At 44.2% G+C, this 14,883-nt stretch overlaps 1 pseudogene; it reads right to left on the minus strand.

The window, feature by feature from the left end:
- Positions 1 to 4,306: 4,306 nt before the first annotated feature.
- On the minus strand, positions 4,307 to 4,424 carry LOC124561689 (annotated as a pseudogene).
- Positions 4,425 to 14,883: the final 10,459 nt, after the last annotated feature.

Genomic DNA, 14,883 nt, shown 5'->3' on the forward strand with positions numbered 1-14,883 from the left:
AGACGTATGACACAAGTGACACCACATTCAAAGTCCATGAGTTCCACGGAGCGCCCCATTGTGCTCTCTCACGATGTTTAATGACTACTGAGGTCGCTGATATGGATTACATGGCAGCAGGTGGCAGCGCAATGCACCTAATATAAAAAATGTATGTTTCTGGGAGCGTCCGATATGTTTGATCCCACAGTGTACATAAGAGGAAGTATTGACTGAGTAAGGTGATCAGAAACTGAAATACACCTGAAATTTACCATATGTCTCTATTGCAATTTCATCAAAATGTTTAAAATCGATGAAAAAATTTCACAGACATTAGACTAAAAAGCAGAAGAAATATTAATAAAAAAAGTATGTATATACGTGCTTCAAGCTTGTGAGAATCATGTTCAACACCAGCACGCATGGTCAATAAGGGGATTTTAACTGTGTGGTTTTTATCATCTGTGTGAATTTTACCAAGTGCATTTATGTAATCAGTTGGATTTTTATCAAAACATGTATACGTGGGGAGTGACTTCTATCCTTTAACTTCACGTAATGTAACATCGATTTTACAGTAAATTCTATATGATCAGTTGATGATAGCATAAGCCGGTCGTCTTGGAGTAAGAGAAGTGTCTACACTGACATCGTGGTGTACGAAGTATGTTCATTCTCAACCATACCGATCGCCCAACAACTCAGCATGAGCAACTTACGGTGCTGCACCGTGTTGATCAAAAAATCGTTATTAGGCCTGACTTCTCAATATCAAAAGGTTGATCAAAGCATGAGCAACCGTTAATCATCTAGTTGTAATTACAGTTTATTGCAATGAAGATCATTCAAATTTATAATGCATTTCAATTTAATTAAATGTCCTTGAACGTGAAGGGTGACACAAGAGGTGGGATATTTGATGCCTACAGTAGCGCTACAGGTTTCAGTGTGATCACTTTATATACTTCATCGTTTCGGTCGAGTTGGGCCATCAGAAGTATGTCTCAAGATGAATCACGTGAATTTTGTACCGTCAATTAAACATCTGAATGAATTATCCAATAAGCCAGAACATTGTGACCACCGATCTACTATCGGTATAAACCCGTGCAGGCGATAGCAGTGTCACCTGGAGAGGAATGACTGCCAGTCACACACAGGCATTGTGCGTGTAGTATCAGTGAGCGTGCTGTCTCTGACAAGGGAACCTCCCCATCGCACCCCCCTCAGATTTAGTCACAAGTTGGCACAGTGGATAGGCCTTGAAAAACTGAACACAAATCAATCGAGAAAACAGGAAGAAGTTGTGTGGAACTATGAAAAAAATAAGCAAAATATACAGACTGAGTAGTCCATGCGCAAGATAGGCAACATCAAGGATAGTGTGAGCTCAAGAGCGCCGTGGTCCGGTGGTTTGCGTGAGCAGCTGCGGAACGAGTGGTCCTTGGTTCAAGTCTTCCCTCGAGTGAAATGTTTAATTTTTTTATTTTCAGACAATTATTATCTGTCCGTCCGTCCGTCCGATGCGAGGTAACTGCGCCGTAGTATGAGGACGCTACACCTAAACAAACATCGGAACACACGACGTCAGTCGACTACATCGCACGGAAGAGAGAGTATTCCCGCTAACGAGGCTCCCTGGCTGGCAGTTGACTGTTCGCTATTTTGGACGAGAGTGCATTAAATACGTGAGATTTATTCCGTGGGCAATATGAATCCAGCAAATATAGCTCGCGACTTCAATAACAAGGTCAATGAATGTTTTCGGAACCGTAAGGAATCGGAAAGTTCCTTGCGATCAAATGTTTTCGGTTCCCATTGGAGAGGCACGTCATTTCGTCTACTAATCGCACGGTTTTGCGGTGAGGTCATAAAACACAGACACTAAACTTATTACAGTGAACAGAGACGTCAATGAACGAACGGACAGATCATAACTTTGCGGAAATAAAGAAAGTAAAATTTTCTCTCGTGCGAAGACTTGAAAGAAGGACCTCCTGTTCCGCAGCTGATCACGCTTACCACGCGACCACGGCGCTCCTGACTTCACACTATCCTTGATGTTGCCTATCTTGCGCATGGACTACTCAGTTTGTATATTTTGCTTATTTTTTCATAGTTCCACACAACTGCTTCCTGTTTTCTCGACTGATCCGTGTTCAGTTTTTCAAGGCCTAACCACTGTGCCAACTTATAGCTAAATCTGAGGGGGGTGCGATGGGAAGGTTCCCTTGTGAGTAGAATTGGATAGGCGGGCGATCTATCTGAGTCTGACCGAGAGCAGACTGTGATGACCCGGAGGCTCGACACGAGCATTTCGTAAACTGCACTACTTGTCGGGTATTCGAGGACTGCTGTGGTGAGTGTCCTCAACACGTGGCGAAACCAAGGTGAAACCACGCCCAGACGTCGTGGGGTTGGCGGACACCCCTTATTACAGATGTTCGACGTCGTATACTGGGCAGATTGGTAAAACAGGACAGTCAACGAACTGTAGCGGAAGTAACATCAGACTTTAATAATGGACAGAGTACAAGTGTGTCTGAGCACACAGTGCACCGAACACTCCTAACGTTGGGCCTCCGCAGCCGACGACCCATGTATGTGCCAATGTTAGCACCAGGACATTAGCAGCTACGACTGAAATGGGCACGTGACCATCGACACTGAACGTTGGCGCAGTGGCAGAGCGCTGTATGGTTTGATGAATCCCGATACGCACTTCATCATGCCGATGGGAGGGCGCGAATTCGTCGTCTTCCAAGGCAACAGTTCCTTGACACCTCTGCTTTGTGACGGAGGCAGGCTTGCGGCGGCTCCATTTTGCTCTGGGGAACATTCACGTGGGCATCCACGGGTCCAGTGGAGCTCGTGCAAGGCATCAATATGGCCAAGGAGCATCGCACACTGGTTGCAGACCACGTACACCCCTTTCATGACGATCATGTTTCCCGACGGCCGTGGCACTTATCAACAAGATAACAAGCCATGTCAAAAGGCAAAGAGTGTGATGGAATGGTTCGTCTAACACGACTGATGTGCTGGGCTCCCAAGCCGCCAGATCTGAACCCTATCGAACACGTCTGGCATGTTACTGAACGTGTCGTCAGAGCTCATAGCACCCCTCAGCGGAATTTTCGGGAGTTTGGTGACCTGTTTGTGTAGATGTGGTGAAAACTCCCGCCAGCGTCCTACTAAGGCCTCATTGCTTCCACGCCACGAAGAGTCGCCGCTGTTATCCGTGTCGAAGGTGAACATACCCGCTATTAGGTAGGTGGTTCTGGTTGATCAGCGTACATTAACGTTTACTAAAATCTATACCTCTTTCAGTGTCGTACTGCGCTGTGGGATACGTACTTCGTATTGTGCGCCTGGTTCACATTAAGGTGCAAGTTTAAAGTTGAAGAAGTCTGTAGTAATGTAGCGTGAAAGAAGCATAGAGCAACGCTGGAGTTACGACACAGTAGGCGGGCGACTCATGGCGGAACGATGGTCGTCGTAAGAGTAATCGCGCGCGCTGACCGGTTCCGTGGCCACACTAGCAGAACGCTTGTTTCCACGAGCACAAGCAGAGCGCAGGAATGAGCTGTGTAGCGCTCCGGCACCACACCTCCTCTGCTGCACAAGGCGTGGCCCCTTAAAATGCAAATTCTCCCCAGTACCGCGGCACACGTTCGTATTCACATGACTTGTAAGACCAAGCTTGTGCCTTCGGTTTATAAGCCACTAACGTTTCACTTGATCGAACATACATTTACAACAAATTTGCATTTCAATCTCAAATGTGGCGAAGTCTACGCCAATTCAAGTTGCGTCTACTTTCAATTTTTATGTTTGAAGTGTGTGTGAGTTCTGGCACTACTGGCACATGTATATAAACAATTTCGCTGTTGTAACCGGTATACTATTTATACAGGGCATACCAAAATTAATACTCAAAACTGACGGACAGAAGTATACGCCAATAGAAGCAAAAACGTCTTGTAAGCATAGGGCCGGAAACGACCTGTTTAGCGGGGTAGCTGCGATGTATGGTTACGAGCCGACGCTAACTTCAGTAAGACCTATTGTCCTAGTCAGTACAATCATATTTGAAATATGAACTTGCTAATTAAAAAAAAAAGCACCACGTCATCAGGCCACAAGTGGCCCATCGGTACCATCCGACCGCCGTGCCATCCTCTGTGAGGATGCGAATAGGAGGGACGTGTGGTCAGCACACCGCTCTCCTGGTCGTTGCGATGGTTTTCTTCCACGGGAGCTCCTACTATTCGGTCGAGTAGCTCCTCAGTTGGCATCACGAGGCTGAGTGCACCCCGAAAAATGGCCACAGCACATGGCGGCCCGGATGGTCACCCATCCAAGTGCCGGGCACGCCCGACAGCGCTTAACTTCGGTGATCTCACGGGAACCGGTGTATGCACTGCGGCAAGGCCGTTGCCAACTTGCTAATTAAGCCCCCATTTTATTAGTCTCAAGTCGGACGTAAACAAACATGCTTTAATGAGTAGCAATACCAACAACGTTTCTCCTTGCATGTATGGCTACCCGGTGGTCGTCTCAACAGGCCGAACAGTCTTCCAAGAAAACTTGATGGATGAAGGGGCCACCAGGTTCTGCAGTGGGATATTTCAGGACCGCTTGAGGATGTTGCCTTGAGGACCGTGGAACATGCGCGTGGAGCACTCACTGCCGATATGGTATTTAATACACCAGTATGATTGAAGATGCATAGGTGGAGCAAGCACATGACCTCAGTCCTTAACGTTTCCCTGTCTGGGGTCACTTCAAAAGTGAAGCAGTTGATAAGGCTATAAACTGAAGCAGCGAATCTTGCAATCTTGACAAATTTTACGGGAATGTTTGAAGGAATTCTCAACTCCCTAATCAGTCATTCTGTGTTCACTCAGGACCTCTGACATATAAGGGGCAAATATAGAAAAGTAATTAAAGTATATATTATTTCAAAAGAAATCGCCGTAACTGTGAATACATTTATCCCACTGTCATACAAGACGGTCAGTGCCTTCCTAGAAAAATGGTTGCTGTTGCTACAGAGCTGTGACTTTACCCATACTTGTACCTGTTTGTCCGAAGCAAATTGATGGCCACGAACGTCTTTCTTCAGAGCTCCAAAAATATGGTAATCACGGGGGGAGAGGGCGTGACTGTACGGAGGATGTGTAAGGGCCTCTAGGCGAAACTTCTGCAGCGTATTCGAAACAAACTTGGCGGGAATTTTCTTGGAAGTTCGTTTCGACGATGCCTCAGACGTTTCACTGCAAAGTCCATACACATCCTCGATACCGTCCCGATCTCTCCTCATCTAATTTCCATATTTCTGGAGCCCCAAAGAAAGGCATCGTGGCCGCCAATTTGCTTCGGACGACGAGGTGCACGGCTGGGCACTATCATGGATCCATAGGTAACCGCTGGGATACGGCCAGGAAGAGAGTCAATGAAGTTCTGGAAGGTACCAACAGGGATGCGAACCATGACCACTCCAGTGCCGTGGCCAGCTGCACTACGTTTCCCTGTTGAGGATCCATGGCGCGGACAGTCCGATCGAGGTGGTCCCACAGATTCTCGATTGGGTTTAAACTCGGGGAGTTTGCTCGCCAGAGGAGTACAGTAAACTAATTTTGGTCCTCTTAAAACCACGCCCGTACATTGCGAGCTGTGTGACACGTTGCGTTGTCCTGCTGGTAGATGCCATTGTGCCGAGAAAAATCAAACTGCATGTAAGTATGGACATGGTCCTCAAGGATAGGTGCATATTTGTGTTGATCCATTCTATCCCCCTCCATAATGAAGAGATAACCCAGGGAATGCGACGCAAACATTCCTCAGACCACGACGCGCCCTCCTTCGGCATGGACGAAGATTGTTGCAGGGTGTTTGCTTTCAGATGTTTCACGCCGACTGAGCATAAAATGAGAGTCTTCTGAAAAAACCACTTGTCGGCACTAGGTGAACATCCAGCTGCCGTAACAGCGTGCAGGTTCCAGTTTTCGTCGTCGATGAACAGCAGTCAGCGTGGTTGCATGAACCAGGTGCCTGCTGCGAAGGCCCATCGGCAGTAATTCATCTACATATACATCTACATCCGCACTCCGCAAGCCACCTGACTGTGTGTGGCGGAGGGTACCTTGAGTACCTCTATCGGTTCTCCCTTCTATTCCAGTCTCGTATTGTTCGTGGAAAGAAGGATTGTCGGTATGCTTCTGTGTGGGCTCTAATCTCTCTGATTTTATCCTCATGGTCTCTTCGCGAGATATACGTAGGAGGGAGCAATATACTGCTTGACTCTTCGGTGAATGTATATTCTCGAAACTTCAAAAAAAGCCCGTACCGAGCTACTGAGCGTCTCTCCTACAGAGTCTTCCACTGGAGTTTATCTATCATCTCCGTAACGCTTTCGCGATTACTAAATGATCCTGTAACGAAGCGCGTTCCTCCCCGTTGGATCTTCTCTATCTCTTCTATCAACCCTATCTGGTACGGAAACCATACCGGTGAGCAGTATTCAAGCAGTGGGCGAACAAGCATACTGTACAAAATTGTTAAGGCTTTCGTGGCCACTTGTTGACAAACTGCCTATTGGCTTCTGTCTCGGGTTCTTCGGCCGACGTTCATCTAATCATTTTTCTGACGTTTCGCCAGCACGAGTGGCTGGCATTGTCAAAGCTTCACCCTCCATTGCCGGTGGTGAACTGGAGCCGAGCTCGCGGGCGCAGACTATATGTACCTGGCGCGCCAACGTCCGAGGGCTTCTCCGCGGTCATTTCCGGTGCGGTTCTCCTCTTGCTACCTGCGACGGTCGTTCGCTGCAGTACGGGAAGCCAAGACCCGTTGACCTTAAGGCTTTCCTCTTTCTTGTTCAAACTGTTCGCGTGTTTTTGTATTTCTACAGCTTCTCTGAACAAGCGCGTGTGATAGTGCTTCTCTACAGCCAGAACTTCCGTGTCGGCGAATTTTATTACGTGGTCGGTCTCATTGAGTGCGTGCTCTGCCACGGCCGATTTCTCCACCTGCCCCAACCTACAATGTCGCTTATGCTCGTTGATCCTGGTGTTGATGGATCGTCCAGTCATTCCGACATAAACTTTTCCACATGTGCATGGTATACGGTATATTCCCGACATTGCAAGTGGGTCTCTTTTCTCCTTCGCCGATCTAAGACACTCTTTGATCTTCCTTGTCGGTTTGAAAATCGTCTTTACGCCATGTTTGCGCAATATACGGCCGATTCTGTCCGTCACTCTGGGAATGTATGGCAGAAAGGCTGTACCTGACATTTCTTTTTCTGGTTCCTTACTTCGCCGAGTGTTTGGCTCTGTTACACTTCTAATATAATTTTTGGAGTACCCATTGCTCCTCAGGACAGTTGCCAGGTGTTGCATTTCTCGTTTGAGGTGTTGCGGCTCACATATTCGCCCTGCGCTCGTAATGAGAGCAGGAGAGAGTCCAGTGTGCTAACCACTGCGCCGTGTCGCTCAGTCACGGCATACGTTAACCCCGGCGGCACGCGAACAGTTTACAAAAAATGGTTCAAATGGCTCTGAGCACTATGGGACTTGACATCTGTGGTCATCAGTCCCCTAGACTTAGAAAGACTTAAACCTACCTAACCTAAGGACATCACACACACCCATGTCCGACTCAGAATTCGAACCTGCGACCGAACAGTTTACAAACTTAGCCATTTCAGAAAAGCTTCCACTCTTGACTCGAAAGCCAATGATCTGCTCGTCTGGACCTCAGGTAAATCGCTCCGTTTACTCATTACGACAATGACTGCACAGTTCTCCGCATCCCACCGACATGCTTTATATACCTCCGTTGCTAGTTGTGGCACTTCCGCCTGTGAGTGCTTATTGCTCGTTGACGTCGACTGCAGGCGGTGGTGACATTAACGTGACCGGGTCGTGTATAACCACTGGATAATAGCCTTGGAGGCCGAAACGGGATGTGGTATTTATAATAAAAATCACAACTGGTGCTGTGTCATTTTGTTCCAAATCACTGCAGAGGATTGAACTGTATTGCTTCCAGATGCGAGGGCCACACCTGGTGCACCCTATTTAGTGGTACAAGTGTACAATAATTTCTAAAATGACACGTGTTGAAGTAGTACTGTGTAGGAGATTCGCCGAATGTAAGTAGAATCATGTGGGGATGTAATCGAAAAGTTTACATTTCAAATACATTTGTACTACCAACGCCAATATTTCGTGCTGAAATCAGTGGCAGCTTGCAACGACACATTCAGAGTTGTTTGATTTGCGGGCACGTATTTACTGGAACGTTTTTGCTGTTATTGCGGTGTAATTCCACCCGAATCAGTTTCCGCTATTACTCGTAATTGTGATAAACACTGTGTTAAAAGTTCTATTTCGATGTAACGACAAAGTTCAAACCCATTCAAGTTGACAATAACACTATCGCTGTGCATATTCATTTTAGGTATAACAGGCCGATACCGAGTATAGTTTTAGACTATAGTGAAAATGGACAACAGTAATTTGTGGTCCACAAGCTGTATGATGTTACGAAGTGACGTCGTTTTTCTTTTATTTCCTTATCAGTTGATTGCAGGGCGTATCGCCATTTTATAGCGACTAATAGATGCAAATTAGAATGTTTCACCTGTGTGTTAGTGGCTGAATACGGAGATGCACTGTTTACTGTTACATCAATTTTAAAGTGTGTGCGGGCAGCTCATACATTTGTGTGAAGATGTAAATGTAATATGGACATTACGTCTACATTTGTGAGTTATCTACACGTATTACCATTTGAAAATGACCACGGAGACCAAAATCAGATAACTGTGTATGATGAAGAGACTTTCATCTGATGACTACAAGTAAATAAACAGATAATATATTCTCTTTGTAACTTGGTAAATGAACGCATTTCAAAATCTAGTTTACGGACTGCTTTTCCTTTCACACAGACTCTTTTCCCTACACATTAAAACTGCACACCAAACATACAAGAATTTCTTGTTATTTTGTTCCTCGTGGTTCTTTTGGCTGTTACTCCTAGTCTTGCATGGGCTGAATGTTTTACAGACCGCGAGACCGCGTGGATTCTGACAGGTATACAACTTAAGCTCGTAGGTTAAAGGGACGGAGCTATACTTTACGTAACACGGATTTATCTTGAAGTATGTTCTAACCGTCTAAACGTTGAACCTAGTTTCTTTAACTTCAAAAACACATACTACTCTGAAAAGTTTACAGTCGGAACTATGAACAATCGTAACCAACAGATGGACATCTGTTATTGTTCTCCCTGTGCTTTTTCAGTGTTCCCTAGTTACTTCCTTCGGTTCTATTTATGGTTTGAATTCCTATGTGTAGTTCCACACGACAATATTTATGGTGAAGTTCTGTATAAATTCTGAAATGTACATCTCATCTGTTCTTGCTGTCATTTATTGTTCATAAAGTAGTTTCCGTTCAGCACTGACATCACATTTGTTCACTGCTATGATTTTTACCTCGCAATAACCTCGACCAAAAGGAATTTAGCGTGCCATCTTTTGTTTCCAGCACTACTGGAACATTGTCATACACAACAAAATGTCTCCGTGGCTACTCACAAATTTCTACACTGACAGAGAATACTCGTCTAAACTCCATATGTATATAAAAGTACATATTATTACATTGACAAAGAATATCGGTTCTAAAAGAACATATGGTTCACGTACTGAAGTACTGTATTACTGGCCCGAGTTTGTATGCATTCCGATATCGCCAAAAAATGGAAACGTTATGAGAAATAACGACTTTAATGCACATTATATTTGGCACAAAATTTGCAGGAGGAAACAAGAAATGAGAACAGATACCCCCTAAATGTAAAACATTCAACACCAGTATAACAGCAAAAGCACGCATATAAGCAAAAACAGGGGACTGATGACCTCAGATATTAAGTCCCATAGGGCCTAGAGCCATTTGAACCAAACAGAATCATTGGATACATCAAAATCGAATGTACGCAGGCAAATGTAGCCTTGTTCATCTGTCCTGGCATGAGCTCGAGGAAACCGTTATCTATGTAATACAACTGGACCACACTCATGAATAGAAATGAAACATTGACAATGGCAAAAGAAAATTTCAAATGGAATGCTACAGACTGTTGGTAAAAAGTAAATAACAGTTAAAGTACAAAGTGGAAAAATGCTATAAATACTATACAAATTAAAAACGCTCTAGAAAATCCATACAGTCATATCCGACATGTTACTGTATGTAGTTGTCCTGTAGAAGGGTGTATCTTAGTATTGGGAAATGGAAAACAAGAAAAATATTGTATAGATGATGATTAGAATAGATAACATACTATCAAATTATCAAAGGCACTGGATTTAACAGGAACATCAGATGAAACGATAGCACAACATAAAAAGCAACTACATGCCAATAAACCAGTGGAAATGCTGGTAACTTTTTTAAAAAAAATTGGAAAAATCAATTGTGAATCGTTCCTAATACGAGCTATGTTGGTGCAAGAATAAATTCTGATCGTGATTGCAAATCACAGTCTTAATATTTTTTTTTTTGCAACTCCACTTTATTTCTGGACACTTAACATTGCACGACAACGTGCAGCAGTAAGTCTTTCATCATCCAAGTCGACGAACACCTTATTTTCAATGAATCCGTGGGGCTAGATAGAAAAAAGGCGTGAATTTTATAAGCCTCACATAAAAATTTTGTGTGAATATTAACCCAGGTCGCGAACGGAATATTTATCAGATCTTATCTGTAACGGTGACCATACCAGTGCAAGTAAAAACAACACGAAATATCCATCATAGATATTTGAATACGTAACCTGTAACCCACAATCATTTCTTAGCACTATTAGATATTTTGCTGTTAACGTCCTAAGACTAATCACAACATAAGTTTAGTATGATGAGGACCAATGGTCTAGAATAATGTAAAAGAGGTCAGTTCCAAACAGTCGGAGACTGTTGGGAAGGTATCTCAATAAATACTCTACTGGGGAACCTTTGTGAGAACACATAAATAGTACTCGCCGCCTCGTATGGGATCGTTACGTATAAGGCGATCGGAGATCAACACTGGAATGCCGTGCAACTGACGCAACCAAGGCGGAAGACCAAAGGTCCACAGTCTCGGAGCACAGGGTGTCATTGTTGGCTAAACTGCGCTTTAGAAAGTCTCGCGACGTTATTGCCCTTTCACCCAACGCTCTGCAACACACTCCGTAAACGTCAGTCCGCCGAGATATCTGCCAGTTTTCTCACGTGTCCAGCGAAATTACGAAATTGCCATTGCAGATCCATTGTCTGCAAGCGCTTAGTACTCCGGTATCTTTAGACCTTTTTCCTGCATCTATCTCTGCTATAGGTGTGATGTGCAGTCGACCAGAATAGCCCAAGTGGTAATTAAGTGCACCTGGCCGATATTGCCTGTGTTGTGGGGCTTACAGAACGCGCTGCGGTTGAAAATTGCACGAGAATAAAAAAACTTCGTACCAAAATAACAGGTTCACATTTCTGTTCATAAGGAATAGTTGGCTAAAATATACCAGTCTGACCTACCAATAAGAAGTTAAAACTACGCATTGTAGCGTTTCCATATGTGTAAAATTCTAAACATTATGCCATCATTAAAACCTTTGAAAGAATCGTATCTAACTTTCAACCAAATTAAATATTTCAAAACCAAAGGCTTGGATTTTCTTACACAATTACGAAAGACAACGTATGAAATAGTTGGAAACAATTATACCGTTTGCCAGGTTACTTAAAAATTACTGTATGGAATGTTACCTTCTGGAGTCATTGAAAATTCTTGAGGTGAGCCTGAAAACGACAAAACTTCAGCCCGTGCTTACTGCGGATAATATTCTGGGAAAAAAGATGCAAAAAATTCTTAGCGGAGATAACACGTGCGTTGCTCCCCTTGGCTAGAACGAATTAACCATAGCTACATTGTAACTAACCGGTTATTTCCCGTCCTTAATGCAAAAAAAAAAAAAAAATCACCTGTTTCTCAAATGTGGCAATACGACAGATGTGACGAGTTCGCCTGCACGATGAAGTGTTGATATTCAATAACACAGCATTAAAGGCCTATCAGCACGCTTGCCAAGTAGTGGCCAAGAGCAACTTTAATATTTTAACAAACTGTCAACGTTCATATTATTACAAATAATGTGCTCTTTCTGTTCAACAAGAGTGTAGTAAGGACTCGTCCATGATCCTGTTTAATCAGATACGGAACTTAAACTGAATTCAGTTCTATATTCGGGGCACAGAGTGATTTTCCAAATTTATTTCATTTGTGTGCTTGCAAATTACCTTTCGCAACCTTGTCCCAGTGAACTTGTGCTCCAGTCCTAATGACATAGACGTCGAAGGAATGGCATATTCTAACCACCATAACGAGTTACATTCTTTATCTGCTACGTAACAGTGCGAGATCTATTGTAGCATTATTCAGTTACAGTCATTAATTAATGAAACTTTTTATATAACTCTTCGTGTGAAATTAATTTGGAAATACTCATATTATAAAAATGTTACACTGTTTAGTGTTGGAACGACGGTATTTCTTCCATGGGATAGTTTTAAATGCTGTGTTTATGCGATCTAATCATAAGATCTAAGATTTTAGATTATTACCAACAATTCACTTGCCAACAGCGAGACAGTTCCACTACCTGAATTTTTTCTATAGCCGTAAGCCTTGATTTATACACAAATATTCATTTTAATGCGATTTTCTTCACAAAACTCATTATTCGTGTCGGTACTGGAGTAAAAGACAATACGTCGATGTTCACTATTTACCTACACATGTTTCATTGAAGTTTGTGTTCCTCTATGTTCACTGCAAGACATGTATGAAAGTAAGTTAAAAAACCACAATAATGTGAGAATACGGATCCAACACCAGTAGTTTCAATTTAGGGAGTTTTTCGTTTCATAGAAAACACAGCAATGTAAAACAGTCCTTGTTGGTTGCAGATCAGAAACTGTGGAAAATTATCACCACTACTAAACAACATAGCCAGCGACACGTACAACTAAATCATCTGTCACGGTATACGTTTTTGTTGAAACAGTTCTGTCAATCTAATGACCACAATCGGAATCTAGATATATTTTCACCCTACATTCCTAGTGTTTTGTTGTCAAAGAAGGAAAAAGCCTTTGATGATGATGTGACACCACCGAAACATATAAAGGTAAATAACAGACGCAAAAAAAACTACGTTCTGCTCTAAGTAGACTCTTCCAAAGATGACAACCTCTAAATATACTCATATACAGAGTAAATTCCGAGTTATCAGAAGCCTACACCTCCAAGTTGTCGTACACACTGGGTATCTCGCGTAGATTATTCACAACTGTTCAGACGTTTACAGTAGATGAAGTGTTGCGGTCCTCACTGCCGGTAACGTCTGCTGTAGTCTCGGAGACAGCCACACGGCTGGTGGCTGGCGGGTACTCACCAGGAGGCCGTGCATGTCTGCAGAGAGTAGCGAGTGGCGAGCAGCGGGTAGCGGGTAGCGAGTAGCGCCGGCGAGCAGCTGGGTGGTCGAGCCTGTGTCTGAGCGCGCACGCCGACAGCTGCCGGCTTTATGGGAGCGAGACGGCAGCTCTCGCCGCGCCGCCAGCACCGTGTGGCCTGCCACGCCACACGGGATGGCGCCAGCCTACATTGCTCTCTCACCGCATCTGCCTGCTCCGTCAACACGCCCCTAATTGTTTACTGAACAATTGAAAAACTAAACTAGAAACTAAACTCTTTCCGAAGAGGCACCCTAAGGCCCAACAGTACCGACCGACCGCCGTTTCCTCCACTGCTGATACGCACCACTGGATGCAGATATTGAGAGGCATGTGGTCAGCTCACTGATCTCCCGGCCGTAGTCAGTTTCCGTGACCAGAACCTCTGCTTCTCAATCAAGTAGCTACTCAATTGGCCTCAGAAGGGCTGAGTGCACCCCACTTGCCAACACCGCTCGGCAGACCCGGACGGTGATCCATCCAAGTGCCCTACAGTGCTTAACTTCGGTAATCTGACGGAATCCGGTTTTACCACTGAGGCAAGGCCGCTGGCACTTGTAACGCCGGAAATGCATATCCTCCTATTTCCATCTATTGTACTACAAATTTTTTTCCTTGTTTTGTTACCTGAAGATATGACATTTCTGTGTCTTTATATATTGTAACTGTTTACATATATATATATAAGTCGATGTATAATTGGTTTGTTTTGTAAATATTATTTGTACTTTTACGCTGGGTCTGGCCTAGGGAAAACTATGCCATCGAACGATTACATCGATAGGTCGTGTGGAGAACCAAAGTGTTTAGGATCTTTGGTAGTGTTAACTCTGCCGCATGGAGCGCGGGCAGAGAGAGTCTGGCTGGAGTAGGGCGGTGGAGCAGGTGTGTTGTGTGACGCTCCCGCGAGTTGCCGCGCTTTCGGGGTTTGGCAGCATGTAATTGTCGCGGACGGGAAGCAGTAGCTGGCGCACACCAAGAGTCCGTTTCGCCTGGTGACCGTGTCGAGAAGAAGGCGCGCCAACATCCAGCTTCTGCAACAGCGACGGCCGACAATGAGTGACTGTCGCCACCTCCTCGACCGACGACTTCAAACCTTCAATCAACCAACAAGGAAGACTAAAAGTACGTAAAGTTTCAGAACTGTATGGCAGACCTCAGCTTTTAAAATTGTTCAAATCACAAAATTACAGCAACGTAGCATGAACCTTTGTTGCTCATTGTCCCAATTGCGTTACCAAGCAGGGTCCCTTCCTTTTCCGGAATGAACCCGAGTGTCGTTGAAATTCAGACGCTAGCATTAAAGTAATATCATTCCATTTCACTGCTTT

The sequence above is a fragment of the Schistocerca americana genome, chromosome 1 (genome assembly GCF_021461395.2).
Source record: "Schistocerca americana isolate TAMUIC-IGC-003095 chromosome 1, iqSchAmer2.1, whole genome shotgun sequence".
In the NCBI taxonomy this organism is placed as follows: Eukaryota; Metazoa; Arthropoda; class Insecta; order Orthoptera; family Acrididae; genus Schistocerca; species Schistocerca americana.